General features: G+C 37.9%; 1 pseudogene; it reads left to right on the forward strand.

The window, feature by feature from the left end:
• Positions 1-2,309: 2,309 nt before the first annotated feature.
• On the forward strand, positions 2,310-13,623 carry LOC107780210 (bifunctional pinoresinol-lariciresinol reductase 2-like; annotated as a pseudogene).
• The last annotated feature ends 1,177 nt before the right edge of the window (positions 13,624-14,800 follow it).

Consider the following 14,800-nt stretch of genomic DNA (forward strand, 5'->3'; position numbering starts at 1 on the left):
TAAGTCTTGATTGTGAAGTTTGTACTCATACCTTCCTTGCTAGCAAACAACAACCAAGGACAACCAGTTTTGCATTTAACGCTGACCCTATGTGGCTCATTGTAATCCTTAACTAGCTGAATACTTTCTTTATTGCATACTTGGTAACTGCTTCTCTAAATTCCTTCACATTCTCAAATACCATCCCTAGTTGCCAAGTAACAATTTTGGCAGAAGGATCATAAACCACCCTATTGGTTTTTTTCCTTTCCCTTAACTGTCCTTTATTATCTTCCCCATCTACATTATCATCAGATACAGGATCACCCTCCCCTTCCAGATCAGATTCTGATTCAAAGCTATCTAGATCTGAACTATCATAGTAAGGCTCATCATCACCTCCTAATTTGTCTCTCATATTTTTTTGGGCTAATCTATGTTCTCATAACCTTCATCAAGTACAACTTCACCTAAAAGCCCATCAGGGTTTTCCTTCCTAAGTTTTCTCCTATTCTTTTGTCTATATTTCTTTAGATCTTCTTTAACAACCCTCAGCTCTTTATGGACATCACTTCCATAATCAAATGACCTCTCAGATTCATCATCAGATGCTATTTCTTCTTTTTTTTCTTCTTCTTCTTCTTCTTCTTCTTCTTCTTCTTCTTCTTCTTCTTCTTCTTCTTCTTCTCCAGCAGGTTCTTCCTGTTGAGAATCAGCAGCAATGTCCTCTTCAATATCAGCAACAACATATTCTTCTTCTTCTGAAGAGGAAGTCTAATCTATGGGTGAATCCTCTTCTTGAGTGGTATTCAAATGAGTAGGTAACCCTAGATCTGGGTTTGCAACAGTAGTATTTAAAGGAGGACCACAGGGAACAAAAGATTTCCTATTGTCTTGTTGTGTGCTGGATGATGCATTAAAAGGCTCACCCCACATGGCTTATTTGGCTACCCTCTATACCATCCACCTCCTCAAATTGTGAGTCAGAAGAGACAAAAATATTTATTGTGTCCCCATTGTTTAATAACATAGCAAGGTCCATTAAATCCCTATCTTTCGTTAATTCAACCAAATTGCCACTCATAATATAAGTTTTTTCTAACTTTTTAATCCCAAAATCCTTAGCATAATCAGATAACTCTGGTATTAAAAAGTGGTCAGAGTCGACATTAGTCACATGTTCAACCCTACCCCCAACATATAAAGGTCTTACCTCACTCACCAATATCCCACCAATTTTTCATCTTAAATTCAAATACTTAGCATCCATGGGAGCCTACACAACAATAAAAAAATAGTAAAAAATAACTCTCAAGACATATATATACAGAAGATTACAAATAAACAGTAAAAAAAAAAAAAATAACAAACAACATAAAAGCCTTGATTTTAAGAGCATATAAATATAAACCCTAATCGGCATGCATGCAAAAATCATAAATTTTTACTTGTTACAAACTACAATTCTCACAACCCTAAATTATTTTCAGAATATATTCAAATCCTAGTCACAAATCAAAGGAAAAATTTGACTATACATTATACTAACAGAAAGAGGCACATATACCTTCAAATGTGGAGTGAAAATAGTAGAAATTTTGACGAGAATCAAAGAAACCCAACGTCTTTTAGCTCCTCCATAGTCGGCTCTAATTTACCCTAAATCAAGATGATCTAGAACTTAGCATCACCTCAATGGAGAACCCTATCGACTCCCAAAATCAAGCTCAAGCACTCACAATCGTCTTTGTCATTGATGGAAGTGAAGTGGTGAGAAACCCTAGATTTTCTCTATGTTATCGACCAAATGAACTAATGGTCGAAGGGAGATGAGTTAAACTTGAGGGGTTAATTTTAAAGGCGGGTCGGGTATTTTAACAGGGTACCTGAATTATTTTCACTGTGAACAGCCACATCAACAAACATTTAAACGTATACAACGCGTGTATTCACAATACAAAGGTTTACTACGTTGGGGGTGGGGGGGTAATAACATCCGAAAAAATAAGCATAAGGGGGTAATTAAAATTACGTATAGTTAAGGTGTACGCTCATTAATAGTTGTTATATTGAATATTGAAAATTCTTGTATCAATAGCATGAGTTTGCAACTTCGTGTCTTAGTTTCAGAAGAAAAATATAACACTTTAATGTCCCAAAAAGGAGTAAAATCTAAAACAAAAAAAGGCCTTGTACTCCAAGACAAAAACCCACAACAGAAGGAAAATAAAACAAAATTAACATAAAGAAGATCCATTCTATAAATAGGCAATGAAGTATCATATATATAACAATCCATTAACAATAGAAGAAGAAATTAATATATTGAGATGGGAAAAAGCAAAGTGTTGATTGTAGGAGGAACAGGGTACCTTGGGAAGAGATTAGTGAAAGCTAGTTTAGCAAATGGTAATGAAACCTACATTTTGCGTCGTCCAGAAATAGGAGTTGATATTGAGAAAGTTGAAATGCTTATTTCTTTTAAGATGCAAGGAGCTCATCTTGTTTCTGCTTCTTTAAACGATCATCGGAGCCTCGCCGACGCCGTTAAACTCGTCGATGTTGTCATCTGTGCCATCTCCGGCGTCTATATTCGTTGCCATCATATCTTACTTCAGCTCAAGCTTGTGGATGCCATCAAAGAAGCTGGAAATATCAAGGTATAATATAATTAATGAAGAGTTTTCTCATGCATAACTCGTTAATTATGGAGTGCTAAATCTTAGTGGTCTGTATGTTGATTGTCCTTCCTCGAAGTTTGGTGGAGTAGCCATGAAGATCCTTTCTAGGTGTTAACCTTTTAGAAAGAACCTTTTCTGATACCAATTGACAGAATTTAAGGGTCCACCAAACTATATAGAGAACCAGGTTCTCTATCAGTTCCCATAGTAAGCAATAGATTATAAAACCAAATAATATAGGGAACCAGGTTCTCTATCTGTTCCCACAGTAAAAAAATCACGACCTACCCTTGTAGGATTTCAACTTTGCTACTGAGCATCTTTTAGATTACAACCTAAGTAACCTACGAATTAACCTCTTAATCCCTCACTAACTTGTAATACTCTATTACAAGCCACTTTATAATAACTCTATTACAAAAACTTTACAACTCAACTAACTCTAGCCAAGACACAAACACAAGGGTTTATGATTTACAAAAGGTTTCCTACAAAATGCTTCTAAACAATCTAAGTAGGAATTACAATTGAGAACTTTAACAAAGTTACAACTCAACTAAGGACATACAATCACTTGATATGGGAACTGATCCGTAGCCGTGTTGTTCTTTGTTCTTGATGCACTTGAGAATTGTTGACTGGAGGCTTAATCACTGTTGGAGTGCTTGAGTAAATTCTCTAAGTGTTCAAGTGATATTTTGTCTTTGGTTTAATGTTAATATAATATTGATGACATCACTTGAATGATATAAGCAACTTTGGTACAAGGTCCTTCCCAATGGAGGTGACTGTTGCACTATGTTGTACTGTTGCGTGTACAGTCAGTCACTTTTCAGCTGTGGAGAGTTGACTTGGTACAATCACCAGGGGGACTGAAGACCATCCGTTCCCCTTGTTGATTCTTTAACTTCTGAGGTACTGACGAACATCTCCAGCTTAAGTCTGGTTGTTTTCATGCGCTTGGGAATGTAGACCAATGTGAATCAGGTTCCTCATCTGGTTCTTGACATTAAGTTTGTTAGATCATCAAAACTTAAAACAAAGGTACTTATAACCTATCAATTTTCCCCTTTTTGATGATGACAAACTTATAGTTGAAAATCCTACAAAGAGCCACAAAAACCAGAAACAGGACGACCATTTAGTTCCCCCTGAATCTGTATTCCCCCTTAATCAGTGCACTCATCATTATTCAATTATACAAAAATATTCCTCTTTTTGGCATCATAATAAGAAAAATACGAAGTAAGTAGCAAAAAGAAGTCTAGCGTGGTTAACTCATGCCACATGTGTGCACACAAACATGATAGAAAACAGAGACAAAGAAACAATATCATGCACGACAAAAGGGGAAAAGCGTCCATAAAACAGTTTGGATTTTACAAACGGGAGTAGATTCAATGTTACCATCCACAATTCCTAAACAAAAACAAAAATAAGTACCAACAACAAAAGGGCATCATCAGAGACATTCATAAGAGACAGACACTGGAAATTGGACACTGAAGGTGACACTGCTTAGAGGGCACTGGAGGAAAAGGGCTTCGAGGATGGGGCAATGGTTTTGAGGACAAGATCCATGCGAGCATTCACGGACATTTGCTCATTGAGCAGTCTTTCTTTCAGGTCTCCTCCACCTGTTTTCTGAGCTCAGCATTCTCATGCGTCAGGCGAGCAACCTCTAAGTTTGGAGAACTATCGAAACCCGGTACCTCTTATAGCTGACTGAGCTGACTCTCAAGAATCGCGTTCCTTGCCTTCAACTTTCGGATCTCCTCTGTGGCACTATTCTGAGCATTTATCAGCTGAGAGATAGTAGAGGTACTTCCAACTCCTCCATCTTTGACAATATACTCACACTCCTCAAGAGTGGTCTTGGAGACGGTTTGCTTTTTAGTGCCCACTTTGGCCTGTCCCAAAGGCACTTTGAAGAACTCAAAGACCTTTGTGAGAAGAAACCCATAAGGTAGTCCATGGTTGCCATCCTTAAAGTCTGCCACTTTTTACATATGCTCAATCATTATCCCAGGCAGATTGATGGTGGTAAAACCATCCAAGGCTTCCATAAGGACCAGGTCAGCTTTGGATGTAATAGATCTCCTCTCAACGCGGGGAAGCAATACTTTGTTAACCATCTCAAAAAGCAACTAATATACTAGAAGGAGTGTCTTCTTATGCACCCGTTCCCCCTGTTGGATTGCCTTGTCCTTGACAATGGCATTTCTGAAATTGGACGAGTAGGCACTCTGAACAGACGACAACCCCTCAGCAGGAACACCCAAAATTGACCCTAACACGATAGAGTCCATCACTATGTCCACCCCATTTACCAACACACATATGTGATCATCTTTAACTGTGAATAGGTCGGCATAATAACTCCGCACCTCCTCCTCATATACTTTTGGAACATCATTTGTAAACAAATGAGTCCACTGTTGGAAATCACAAATCTCCACTAACTGTCTCATCCCAGCAAGCTCCACAATGTCAAGGGAAAATGTGCGGCCCCACAACACCTTCTGATTTCTCAACTTCTTTTTCCCAGAACTCAGACACTTACCAACCTTTGGTTTCTTGGAGGAACCGGGTTCCTCCTCATCACCCACTTTTCTTTTCACTGACTTGCGAATAGACTTTCCCTTCTCCACTGACTTTTCATGCATATTTTCACTAGAAATTTCCACTTCTTCACCATCAGACTTTCCACCACTCTCTTTCACTGTCTTATCACCAGATTTCTCCACAAACTTTTCACTAGAAACAACATCAACACTCTTGGTTGGACCCTCAACACTGGTAGAAGTATTTCTTTTGGATTGAGAGAGAGTGTGCTTCTGCCTCGAGGGCTTGTCACTCAAGGAACTAGGTTCCTTTTCTGCTTCCTCATCTATAATAACAACAAGAACGACCTTTTCATGTACAACTTTTCCATCCTTTACCAACTTTCTCCTTCTTTGACTCCTTTGACTTTTCTTGATAACAAACTCTAGAGCCTCTTTTTTCTGTAACCGTTTAGTGGGTCACTTAGGTGTTGGCTCTTGAGTTGCGACTGTCTTACTCCTAGACCTGAAAAAAACTAGCAATCACCATATCATCCAAATCTTCTTCGCTATCAGATAGCATCTCAAGCAACACCATAGACAGGGTTCAACATAAAAATGGGGAGAAGGAGCAGGATCAATACTGACCTGTGGAGATGACCCCTGATCGGGATCCTCCGTGGAGGGATCAGGTCCATTATTAGGGACCCCAGTAGTATCATCTTGTGCCGAAGTTTCAAGCGGCACAAGCTCTCTCCCATCTATTTTGTCCTGAGGCTCTTCCCCTGAGGCTCAGACCCATTTACACCATCCTCAACAAAACCCCATTACCAGCTATGGAGAGCATATTTTCTATTGCCTCATTTTCTTGTGGTTCCATGGAAATCTCAACAGAAGGAGGAGTGTTACCTGTAGACTCACGACCTGTCATGGTTGAGTCAGCATTGTCAGGACTAGCCTCTTGGTTTGCACTTGAGTTCTCTTCCATAGCGAGATTCGATGTTTCCTGATTTCCCTATTGGACCAGGTTACCTTGTTCACTCTATTTTACTGGCGAGACTGCAGGAGAGCTGGTAGCCATAAACTTTTTCGGAGTCGAGGTTTTGCGACTCCGATGAGAACCAGAACCTGAGTGGGTAGGTGAGGAGACTAAGTGTGGGAGAGACTCCGCTCTAGGGTTTGGACTGGTGGTGGTATTTATGGAGGAGTCTACTATTGGAGTTTCGACTGGTGTGGACTCGATGGGGGTATTGTTGAGAGCATCAGAGTTTTCTTGATTCTCAGTCATGATGGAGTTTACTGGAGAGATTAGTGGTTTGAGAAGAGAGAAGGGGAAGTGAAGAGTTTGAAGTTTGATGTGAGGAGTTGCGACCTTGATAGATGCATTTATGAGAGATGAGGGACCGGTTAAGAAAAGGCGGTAGTTTTATTTTGGGAGTCGGGTCGTTCAGTAACAGGTGAGACGTTTTGGTTCAAAAGACACAATGTAAAGAGACTGACACACTGATGATGTAGCATTATTTTTATCCGTTCTAAATTGTGTATGAGAAAACAAAGAAGCTACTAACCTATGTCAGGAGAACCAGGTTCCCTGACAGGTCTTGCAAATGTAAGCTTAACCCCTTTTACCAGTATGCATTGCATCAACTGCTCTGTAATAATTATGCTTGTCTACCTGTAACGGTATAGAAATGAGTTAGACTTTGCAAAAAAACAATTTTAGCTAATTTTACCTGTACATTTCTTTCATAACTAGTCATTGGGGAACCGGGTTCATCAGTTGGGTTTTATCAACCCCAGTTCCAGGCGATTTCTTTCAAAATATTCTCTGCTTAGGGCTTTGGTAAACATGTCTACAATCTGATCCTCAGTGCTACAAAACTTCATACAGATAAGCCCTTTTTCAACATTGTCTCTGAGGAAGTGATGACGTACATCAATGTGCTTGGTCCTCTTATGTTGGACTGGATTTTTGGCTATGTTGAGTGCACTTGTATTGTCACACAAGAGAGGTATACAATCTGAGTACACTACAAAGTCCTCCAACTGCTCCTTGATCCACAGCAATTGAGCACAACAAGAAGCAGCTGCTAAATATTCTGATTCAGCAGTTGAGAGTGCCACTGAGTTTTTCTTCCTTGTACCCCATGAGATGAGACAAGAACCCAGAAAATGTGCCATTCCAGACATGCTTTTCCTATCCAACAGATATCCTGCATAATCAACATCAGCATACCCAATGAGATCAAAGTTGCCACCTGAGGGATAGTAGAGAACCAGGTCCTGCGTTCCTTTAAGATATCTCAATATTCTTTTAGCAGCCTTCAGGTGAGACTCCTTTGGATTTGATTGGAACCTTGCACAGAGACCCACGCTAAACACAATGTATGGTTTACTTGCAGTGAGATACAAGAGTGATCCTATGATGCCTCTATACATGGTCTGATTTACAGGGGAACCAGGTTCATCCATGTCTAGACGCGTAGCTGTGCCAATGAGGGTGTCAATAACTTTAGATGCTTCCATGTCAAACCTTTTTAGCAGCTCCTTGAGGTACTTATGCTGACTTATTAATGTTCCCCTTTTAGATTGCTTCACTTGAAGTCCCAGGAAGAAATTTAATTCTCCCATCATACTCATCTCGAACTCGCTCCCCATGAGTTTTGCAAACTCTTCACAAAGAGAGCCAGCTGTGGCTCCAAAAATGATATCATCAACATATACTTGAATAATGAGCAGGTTCCTCCCTCGTTTCTTTAGAAAAAGAGTGTTGTCAATTTTCCCTCTTGTGAAGCCATTTTCAGTACAGAACTCATTAAATTTGGCATTGTCAAAATCTGTCCCATGATCAGACCTGATGCAAGCTGCATTATTACCCATCTTCACTTGAATCCTTTTGACGAAGTCAACAAACACTTCAAAGGTTTCATCCTTGGTTCTAAGAAACAAAGTCCAGGTGAATCCGGAGTAATCGTCAACTATAACGAAGATATATTTCTTTCCTCCCCTGCTTGCCACCCTTATGGGTCCACATAGATCCATGTGAAGAAGATCAAGTGGCCTTGAGGTACTGACTTCCTTTTTGGGCTTGAATAAGGACCTGACTTGCTTGCCTTTTACACATGCATCACACATTTTATGATCCTTGAAACTTGACTTGGGCAGACCACGAACCAGGTCCTTCCTGACCAATTTGTTCAGCAACGTGAAGCTTGCATGAACCAACCTCCTATGCCATAATTCAGCATCATCATCAACAACACTTAGATAGCTGAGATCACCATTCTGTAGAGACTCAAAATCAGCAACATAAATATTTTTGTATCTTTTTGCTACTAGCACCCCCTCACCAGTCACTAGGTTTGTGACTGTACATATTTTTGACACAAATTCCACCTTGTTTCCCTTGTCACAGATCTGGGAAATACTTAGTAAGTTGTACTTCAACCCGTTCACATAGTACATATTTTTGATTGAGTGTGAGAGAGACTTCCCAATCCTTCCAACTCCCAGAATGTATCCTTTCTTGTCATTTTCAAAGGATACACTCCCTCCTTGCATGGCTTTAAGTGAAAGGAATTCATTTGTACTTTCAGTCATATGCTTTGAGCAGCCGCTATCCATGTACCATTGTAGGCTGCTCCCTTTCACTGTTCCCTACACAAGAAAATCAGGAGTTAGACTTAGGAACCCAAACGAGTTTGGGTCCCTAATAATGAGGAAAAGGGTGAATGAGGGATCTTCTGGTCCAAGCAGGCATCATGCGTTTTTTATATGAGGGACCTAGTTCTCTACCAGTAGTTACTTTTTCAGCAAAAACTTTGTTTTTTTGCTATGACTGAAATCTGGCCTTACAGTTTTCTTTAAAGTGCCCAGTGTTGCCACAGTGAGTGCAAAGCCAATTATCAGGTACAGTAACGTACTTGATATGAGGGTTGTAGGGAATTTTTTCCCTTTGGAACCCAGTCCCCTGCATGTTTCTCCCATTGTTGGTGTATATGGCGGTGATAGCATCAGAGGACCAAGTCCACTTGAGTGATTTTTCAAGGTCACTCTTCACTCTTCTTAGTTCTTCATGAAGCTATTTGTTTTTCTCAAGCTCAGCACACAGACTAGACTTCACTGAGTTTAACTCACTTTCAAGCTTAATGTGTGCCTCACTTGCAACTTCCTTTCCCTTTTGAGAATTTTCAGGTCTACTCTCCATTTTAGGTTCCCCAATTGTTTCCTTCAAGTCCACTACCACCACTAATAGGTCATCTCTCTCATGCTCAATGTTAGTAACTCTCTCAGCTAAGACTTCTTTTTCCTTTCTTACACACTCAAGGGTCTCTTTTAGGTCTACCACAACGACCATTAGATCATCTCTTTTATGTTCTATATGTGCAATTTTTTTATCTAAGGCATCCTTCTCTTTCTTCAGGTTCTCAATTGTTTCCTTTAAATCAACAACAATGATTACTAAGTCATCTCTGGTTTGTTCTGCTTCTCCTAACTCCACAGTTAAAGCATCTTTATCATTTATAAGACTGTGATAAGCATCAATCAACACATTTTCCAAAGATATGAGTTTTTTAGGAGAATAAGATTTCAAATTTCTCTGAACATCTAGAAAATTTACCTTATCATCGTCGTCATCTTCATCATCATCAGACTGAGCCATCAAGGCAAAGATTGAGTCATACTTAGTTGCTTCACTTTCCACTGCCATCATTGAACTATCATCATGATCATTTTCTTCTTCAGATTCACTGGAGGAGTCTCCCCATGTAGAAAGAGCTTGCTTTACAACATTGTCAGTGGCATTCTTTCTCTTGAAGTGTTTATCAGGAACCGGGTTCCTCTTGGCTGCTTTGTCAAAGTTATTTTTGTGCTGATCTTTCTTTAGGAGAGGGCACTCCTTGATGAAGTGTCCTGGTTTTCCACATTTATGACAGAGGTCATAATTTTTTGGCTTGCTAGAACTTCCCCTTTTTGGAATGCCTCCATTCTTGCGAACCATCTTCTGGAATCTTCTTGTCAAGTAAGCCATATCACCATCCTCACCACTTGAATCATTGATGTCTGTCTTGAGGACCAGGTTCTTCTCCCTTATGGGTTCTCTTCTTTCATTGCCCTTCTTATTCTTCATTTCATATGTTTTCAGATTGCCAACAAGTTCATCTATGGTTAGTGTCTGCAAGTCCTTCGCCTCTGTAATGGCGTTCACTTTGCTTTCCCAAGAACTGGGCAGTACACTATGGATTTTCCTGACAAGCTTGTTTCTTGGAATAGTTTCATCAAGAGAGTGAAGCTCATTAATGATGGAGGTGAACCGAGTATGCATATCTTGGATGGATTCATCATCTTTCATCCTGAAGAGCTCATATTCAGTTGTGAGTATGTCGATCTTGGATTGCTTAACTTTTGTTGTTCCTTCATGAGCTGTCTGAAGGGCTTCCCAGAATTCCTTAGCTGACTGACATACCGATATCATGTTGTATTCATCAGGACTAATTCCACAAACAAGAATTTTCTTCGCACGAAAATTCTTTTCTATGGCCTTTCGATCAACGTCATTGAATTCCTTCCTCATCTTGGGAATGGCTATAGCTGGGTCGCCAAGATTCTTGGTAGGAACAAATGGACCATCACAGATAACATCCCATAGCTCTGAATCTTTAGCCATGATGAAGTCGTGCATCCTAGTCTTCTACCATCCATAATACTGGCCATTGAACCTTGGTGGCCTGTAGGTAGACTGACCTTCTTCAAAGTTTGGTGGAGCAGCCATGAGGATCCTTTCTATGTGTTAGCCTGACAGAAAGAACCCGCTCTGATACCAATTAACAGAATTTAAGGGTCCACCAAACAATATAGAGAACCAGGTTCTATATAAGTTCCCACAGAAATCACGCACACTACAGTAAATAAATGACAGGAGGAATTTTACATGCAAAATTCCTAGCTCAACGGGATTAAAAACCACGACCTACCCTTGTAGGATTTCAACTTCACTACTGAGCAACTTTCAGATTACAACCTAAGTAACCTAGGAATTAACCTCTTAATCCCTCACTAACTTGTAACACTCTATTACAAGCCACTTTGTAATAACTCTATTACAAAGCCTTTACAACTCGACTAACTCAAGCCAAGACACAATCACAAGGGTTTATGATTTACAAAGGGTTTCCTACACAATGCTTCTAAACAAGCAAAGTAGGAATTACAATTGAGAACTTTAACAAAGTTATAACTCAACTAAGGACATATAATCACTTGATATGGGAACTGGTTCGTAGCCGTGTTGTTCTTTGTTCTTGATGCACTTGAGAATTGTTGACTGGAGGCTTAATCACTGTTGGAGTGCTTGAGTAAATTCTCTAAGTGTTCAAGTGATGTTTTGTCTTTGGTTTAATGTTAATATAATATTGATGACATCACTTGAATGATGTAAGCAACTTTGGTACAAGGTCCTTCCCAATGGAGGTGACTGTTGCATTGTGTTGTACTGTTGCGTATGCAGTCAGTCACTTTCCAGCTGTGGAGAATTGACTTGGTACAGTCACCAGGGGAACTGAAGACCATGTGTTCCCCTTGTTGATTCTTTAACTTCTGAGGTACTGACGAACATCTCCAGCTTAAGTCTGGTTGTTTTCATGTGCTTGGGAATGTGAACCAATGTGGATCAGGTTCCTTATCTGGTTCTTGACATTAAGTTTGTTAGATCATCAAAACATAAAATTAGCAAATACCCATTTCTGTGACAGTGATGTCAAAGACAAACTTCAACATGTCATAAAATTTTCTAAAAGGGAGAAAAGTCCGAAGTTTTAATTAGATTTAAAAATCAGAGAACCCTCACGTGGATGACATGAAGAACCGAAGAAAGTCCCAGAAAGTCTTTGCTTCTCACTAGTATCCGGGGTACATTATCAAGTTAAGTAGACTAACAATTAATAACACTGTCATTTATTCATATAATATAATTGGTTCTACACAATTAAATTGTACTTTAGTGTAAAAGATAATAGTACATAGCGTAAACTCTTTGTTAATGATACTAGCACGTACACGGTTAGGTTGCATTTGTTTCTGAAATTATTCAGAACTTGCATAAAAAGGTTGAAATATAAATTGAAAAGATCGTAAGATACCTCGAGTTTAGGCACATTGAATGTGGAGCGAAAGTATCATAGCACTTCGAACCTAAAATAACACTTATTCATCCAAACTGATAACATATTCATAATTAAAGTATGCATGTGTGTTTTGAGATTCGGCGATATCTCAGTTTTAATCATTGCCGAGTTATTTTTCATTTAGGATATAAAATATTTGAAAATATAAAATTGTACAGAGATTTTTGCCTTGTGAGTTTGGAACGGATCCAGCAAGAATGGAAAATGCAATGGAGCCAGGTAGAGTGACATTTGATGATAATTAAATGGTGGTGAGAAAAGCCATTGAAGAAGCTCACATTCGTCCTTACACTTACATCTCTGCTAACTGCTTTGCTGGTTACTTCCTCGGCGGTCTTTATCAAATTGGCCACATTCTTCCTTCTACTGATTCTCTTGTTTTGTTCGGAGATGGAAACCACAAAGGTAAATGTCAATTTTTTTTGGGTATTGCTTTCCTTGAGTCTGGAAAACAGATAGAGGTAAAGTTGGCTTACACACTACTCTCCCTAAGACCTCACTTGTGGGATTACAATAGCGTTGTTGTTGTTGTTGTAATGACTTAGTGAAAAATATGTTCATATGATCTTAAGGCAGAAAACAAAATGAGCTGCTTAATTAAGCTGTTATTTTTCTGTTTATTGTGAGTTCCCAATGGTTGGAACAATAATTTTAAGAAAGAAAACAAAATTAGCTGCTTAATTAAGCTGTTATTTTTCTGTTTATTGTGTACTTTGTATAAAACTCTTTGTTATGATATATAGTTTGCAGCAATTTGTGTGGACGAAGATGATATAGCAACATATACCATAAAGAGCATAGATGATCCAAGAACACTCAATAAGACACTTTACCTTAGGCCTCCTAAAAACATACTTTCCCAAAGAGAGGTTGTTCATATCTGGGAAAACCTCATTGGTAAGGAGATTAAAAAATCAACTCTTTCCAAAGAAGAATTTTTGGCTCCTATGAAGGGTAAGAACCATAAATCATATACTCCCTTTGCCCCAATTTGATTGGCATTTCCAAAAGAATGAAAATGTTGTATTAATTTTCTCTTTTTTTTTTGTTCCATAAAAAACAGAGCTTGAATATGCAGAACAAGTTGGAATGTGTCACTATTATCACGTTTGCTACGAAGGATGCCTTGTTAATTTTGAAATAGGAGAAAAAGGAGAAGAGGCATCCAAACTCTATCCAGGGTAAGAATTTATATGTTGCATCTGCTACTATTATCTTCTCCGGTCTTCTCTCTAAAGTTCCTTGAAGTAAAATAGAATACTAATTTGAAATTATTAGACGATATATGTAATTGATAACTAAATGTTATTATTTAAAAGGAATATTTGAATAAAAAGTTAAGACATACTATCAATTACTAAATTACCTCAAATTGACTGAGAATTCCTCTCACAACAAAACCAAGAGCCATCAGAAGATTTAGTTAACTGCTAGCAGATATTCACTCCTATTTTGAATCAACTTTGTATTTTTGAATTACTGTTATGATTTGTTGTATATCTTCAAATTCAAATCTAGAGAGATTATAGGACTTGTGTAACTGAATCCTTGTACATAAGAAATATTTAAAGGACTCTTCCTCTCGGCAGTAAAGTTAACCCAGAGTCTGCACATTGGACTTTCTTTCATCTTTCACATCCTTACTTCCTTATATATGCTTTACACTTGTGCATAAAAATAACTTTTCTTCTTGATGATTCATGCATAATTATTCTATATATTTCAAGTGAAAGTTAAAACCGTAGTTAGCGAGCTTAGACATATTCTTGTTTATACACAATAAATAGGTAATAAAAAACTATGTACAACACTAAACAAGAGTAAGTTAATTATCTATTTTTGATGAAAAAAGTTAAATATCTCAAGAATAAGAATAAATTTTGAACATTGATTTAAAAATATTTAGCTATAGTAATATTTAAAGATAGGAGTTGATAAAAATATTCAGAATAATTCTATTAACAAAGAGAGTTAGTATATTTTGCTTTAATTCATGCTCTTTACTCTTCCCTAAAATAAAAATTACTAAATTTAAATGACCTTAGTCTCTTTTGAAATAAAATATGTGTATTTTTATCGTTTAAACTAGTAAGAAAATTAAGGTGTATATAAGTGGTAAAATTGAGAAAGATCAATTATGTAGAAGAATCTAAAAAGGTGACAATTTACAATGCAAAATTCGATAGGAGCAAATGGGACATATAAATTTTACAATGCAAAATGTTTAGAGTTAAAACAGAGGATAAATTCCATAATACTAAAAATAATTAGTCGAAAGGGTTTCATCATTTTAAAATTCTTTTATTTTTTTGGTGGTGTGATGATTCATCTTTTGAGAAAACTTACTGCGTATAATTAAATGTTAGTTGTAGAATAATTTAAGTAATCCAATTTGGAATAGGAAAGGAGACGG

Source organism: Nicotiana tabacum, chromosome 22, assembly GCF_000715075.1.
Source record: "Nicotiana tabacum cultivar K326 chromosome 22, ASM71507v2, whole genome shotgun sequence".
NCBI classification, from domain to species: Eukaryota; Viridiplantae; Streptophyta; class Magnoliopsida; order Solanales; family Solanaceae; genus Nicotiana; species Nicotiana tabacum.